The 4,838-nt window shown below is 42.6% G+C and overlaps 1 pseudogene; it reads left to right on the top strand.

The window, feature by feature from the left end:
* Positions 1-1,504: 1,504 nt before the first annotated feature.
* LOC121292331 lies at positions 1,505-2,120 on the top strand (annotated as a pseudogene).
* The last annotated feature ends 2,718 nt before the right edge of the window (positions 2,121-4,838 follow it).

Below are 4,838 nucleotides of genomic sequence, written 5' to 3'. Positions count from 1 at the left end.
ACATGCCCAATCATGGCTGCTGCTCATCTTTTTGAAGAGCTCCTGGTGACTGTGCCCGCCCACTGGGCTACTTTTGGTGCTGCTGATTGGGCATCAAACATGTCTCCAGACAAATTAGATAATCCCTGTTTGAAAATTGTGTCACGCGCAGTGACATGGTTATCACATGGAGTCGAAACCTGGAACAAAATCAGGAGCAGGATTCCCAACCCAGAATTGAAAATCCACCCTGAGGATTATTATCATATTAACATATATTAAAAACGTCTAATTTTCTGATCCTACAATCTCTGCAACTAATGTTAATCATATGGTTATTCCGTTTTGATACCTATTTAACCTTGTAAGCTTTAAATGCTATTCTTCATAATTGTTCATTTATTTTTTAATTGGCATAATCAATCACAGTTTTTAATCATAGAAGCATAGAAAGTTTACACACAGAAAGAGGCCAGACTGTTTCTGAGCCGGCCGAAAAACAAGCCACCTAGCCTATTACCACTTTCCAGCACTTGGTCTGTAGCCCTGCCTGGTTACTGCACTTCAAGTGCATGTCCAGACACCTTTTAAATAAGTTGATGGCTTTTGCCTCTGCTACACTTTTAGGCAGTGAATTCCAGGCCACTACAACCCTGTGAGCAAAATATTTTACCTCATGTCCCCTCTAATACTTTTAACAATCACTTTAAATCTATGCCTCCTAGTTACTGACCTCTCTGCTAATTAGATACATAGGCCCTTCCCATCCACTTAACCCAGGCCCCTCACAATTTTGTACATCTCAATCAAATCTCCCCTCAGCCTCCTCCATTTCAAGGAACACAACCCCAGCCTACTCCATCTTTCCTCATAGCTGCAGTTTTCCAGCCCTCTCAGCATCCTCCTAAATCTCCTCTGTACCCTCTCTAGTGCAATTACATCCTTCCTGTAATGAGGTGACCAGAAATGCACACAGTGCTCAAGTTTCCTTTTGCCATCATCCCTCTCATGGATCAAACACACTTCACTGCTGCCACTGTGCTAGAGAAAAACTTTGGTGCAGACAAGTGCAGCTCTTTAAGGTCAAGACTAAGGCATCTGTCTTTTTTAAAGGTGACAGATATATTGACATCAGGGTTTGCATGGTGGTGTTGAAGATGTATATGGACTCATTTTGAATTCATGGCACTGGTCATTGTACCCATTGGAAGGAGACATCATCTCAGTAGCCTGTGACATCACCCTCATGCTTGAGCTGGATCCTTCCAATATCTGCATTTACAGGGCTTTCATTTTGTCTCACATTGTCTCCTGCTGGTCAATGATTCTCCTTGATAGTCCTCGAAGTATGGCATCTATGACCAACTGAGCAGAACTTGGACGGGACTGTGCCCATCGAAATAAACTTTCCACTGTTGTCCTTGTCTCCAACATCTGCTTTTGCTCACTTGTGACTTACCAGGTGAAAACCCAATTATCTCCCTAAGTGGTCCCACTGAGGTGTGAGTATCTGAGCTTGTGAATGATGGTCCGCTATTCATTAGGCCCAGAGAACCCCATTAAATCATGCAAGGCAAGGGGTTCCAACTTGCGAGTGCACTTAAAGAATACTCACGAAACTGCCCAGACTATCAAAGGCATGCATATCCGCAAAGCGACCAAGTTCCTGAAGGATGTTGTGATTAAAAGGCAGTGTGTCTCTTTCCGATGTTACAGCAGTGGAGTTGGCAAGTGTGGACAAGCTTAGGCCTGATGATGGACACAAGGTCGTTGGCCTAAAAAGAGCACAGAATTTCTGCTGCACATGCTAAAGAATACAGAGAGCAATGCCAAACTCAAGGGTCTGGATGTGGATTCCTTAGTGATTGAGCACATTCAAGTGAACCTACCGTGCCCATGGTCATATCAACCCATGCATGAGCTCACCATGCCACATAGAGATGATCCTCACTGAGAAGGAGCAGATTGTTCTGAAACCAGAGGAGGAGGTTGTTCAGAAGAAAAAGGTTTCCCAGAAGAAGCCAAAGAAGCAAAAGCTTATGGCACGGGATTACTCATTTTGCAGCAAATTCTGTACATACATTAAACTATTTGAAACGAAAAAAAAAAATCAATATGGTCCTGAGGTGATGCACCCTTAGAGGGACTCAGCTCCTCTAAAGGATCATTATCAACAACCTCCAGCAACTTCTGCTTCACACTTGAAGGCCCTGTGGGAGAGAAAAGATATGAATCAATCCTGGCAAAATAAGAATGTGTTGCAAGTTATCATTATGAGGATGTTCATATTTCACTCATTATTGAAATCAAGTAAATGAGACTGAGTCCAGTATGATATGTAGTTGGGTTTTAATTAATTGTGTCACAAGGAGATCCAATGATTTCCAGTACCACCTCTGTACTTAATTAGTTCTAAGTTTTTTGGAGGATCTAACATGATTCTCTGCCTCTCCCTGGCGTTCTGCACTTTCTTCTCTTGCAAGAAGGGAAGAAATGTATGAGTGAGTGTAATAGATGAGTCATGCATCCTTCCAGTAGGTCATCAAACCGTTTTCTACACTGAGTCCAGGAGTTTGATACCACGCTTCTGCTGCTGAGCTGCTCTGCTACCTCTATTCATGCCTTCTTATCTTGAAGCTGCAGGCTTCTTCCTCTTTTTGGTAGGGAACAGTTGGCGGAATCATACCATCTTAGCTTTTAAACATGAAACAGGACCATTTTCAGTTTCAAACCAGGTTTCTGAGGTCCACCAATCTGTGTGACCTTCCTGTGGACGGCCTGTGGACAGAGTGTCTCCAGAAGCCCCAGGAAGTTGGGTCAATCGGAGCTTCTGGAGAATTCGCTGCTGCCACTGTGTGAGGAAGAGCTCTCTGAACCCTTCAAAAATGATTAAATAAACTGGGGACACAGCTGCCAGGCCACTATTGTGGAGGGGGACCCCCTCCACAAGATAGTCTGTGGCCACAGCTGTGATCCTCTGGCATCCGCAACTTCTACCTCAGTTGGGGGAGAGCTTGTCCACTGCCTGTAAATTCCCAGCAGCATCACCAATTTGCCCCTTAGAGCTGATAATTAGCTGCCTGCCACTGCTGGGCAGATTGCTGATGCCAGTATAACCCGCCCTCCAAAAAAAGTTCACTTGGAGGCAGCAGCAGTATGGGTAGAGGATTCGATGCGCGCATTTCAAAAATTATCTGCTGTCTACCTCCAAAACTGCCTCTGAGCAGCTGATAAGACTTCATCCGGGACCTTTGATCCCTCACACTCCCCAGCAGCACATTCAGGGAGGCATCACTGAAAAGGGGTCAACCTTTACCACTGTGGAATTCATTCTGCCACTGGCCTTCCTTTTCTTCTTAAATCCAATCTTCTTCAACTTGCATGTTTAAATACTGGAGTTAAGATTGAATCATGTGTTCACAGCCACTTCCACTGGTTGGGCAGGAAACTTGGAAACAAAATTATAATGAGGTGGCTGTATGAGTCAAAAAGCCCCTGACTGATGTGTTACACTTACTTCCAGGTTTACTGTACGATTTATAAGTTCCCAGTGCCTTGAGGGATCAAAACTGTGGCTGCCTTCTGAATTTATAAATCATCGTGATTCCCAACATAGGCCAGCCAGAAATTAGTATTCGAGCCAAGACCTCTTAAAACATTCCCTAGTTGGTTATGAAGAAGTCAGACTTATTGTTAGTTGAAGTCTAAAAATTAAATGTTCCTCTGTGTTCACCTTACTGCTGTGTACACGTTGCTTTTAAATGTTTAAGCTATTCCTGCAAAAAGAGGGAAGGATGCTTTTTTGAAAACTCCTGTGACCTGATGCATTGGTAGAGAGGACAGCAAGAACCGTATATCATCTATGTTTAATGTCACCCATTTGTTAAGTAAAATTGTAATGAGCGAGATTTCTAGACTTTTCACCATCCCATCCCTTAATTATTAGTTTAATTTAGTATTATTGACAGTAAAATTAATGATTGCCAGCAAACCTGGTAAATTTACGATGAACAATTATTTCCATGCTGTTGTTAAGTTTGCTAAGATGCAACAGAAAAAGAGAACATACATTTCCAGACTTAGCTTCATACACACTGTGCCTCTTGACAATGTAATAAAAATACTGTTCCTTTTAGCATTGCCAGCTTATTGATGATCTTATAATAAAGATGTTGGTTTTTTGCTGAGTATGATTAAATATGGGTGTCAGAATTCTTTAACTGTGCGCATACCTGAATGTCAGCAGCCTATTTTATGGTGAATTGCATCAATTGAATTTGATCCTGCTTTCATTCAATGTTCCTTCTTGTTCAATTCCATGAGGAACCACTGGAATGGGAATCCTGGAGAGTATCACCCTCTATAACCCAGAAGAACTGAGGCCAATTGTAAACTCACTGAGCAACTAATGGCATTTAAGATCCCTATTGCTTTATGTGACTCACCTAGTACATTAACTGAGCCACCAGGCATCCCATCTCTTTTTCCATTGATCAAAGACACAAGGACTAATTTACTTGTGGTTTAACTCATGGCATAAACCCTGAAATAGCAGTGCTGCACTTCTCGTGCCATTCTCACATTCTCCACTAATTCTTCCTGGGCTTTTTGCTGGTTGACCCAATGGTCTGCCTGTATTAGGCATAAACCTCATGTAATATGTGTAAATACATAATCTTATATAGATCTAGGATCCAAATGTAAAAGTGAGAGACAACCGTGTGGAGTGTGCACAGTGCGCAATCTGACGAGTTGCACTGGGCGTAAAGCATAAAAGGACAGTAAATATAAGTACATTATTTCCCCCAAGTTCCACTAGAAAGCATGGAACAACCACCACCTAGGGCTCTTCCCCCTGC

This window comes from Carcharodon carcharias, chromosome 20 (genome assembly GCF_017639515.1).
Source record: "Carcharodon carcharias isolate sCarCar2 chromosome 20, sCarCar2.pri, whole genome shotgun sequence".
NCBI classification, from domain to species: Eukaryota; Metazoa; Chordata; class Chondrichthyes; order Lamniformes; family Lamnidae; genus Carcharodon; species Carcharodon carcharias.
The sequence above is the reverse complement of the archived record's forward strand: the minus strand, read 5'-3'. Positions and strand labels throughout refer to the sequence as shown.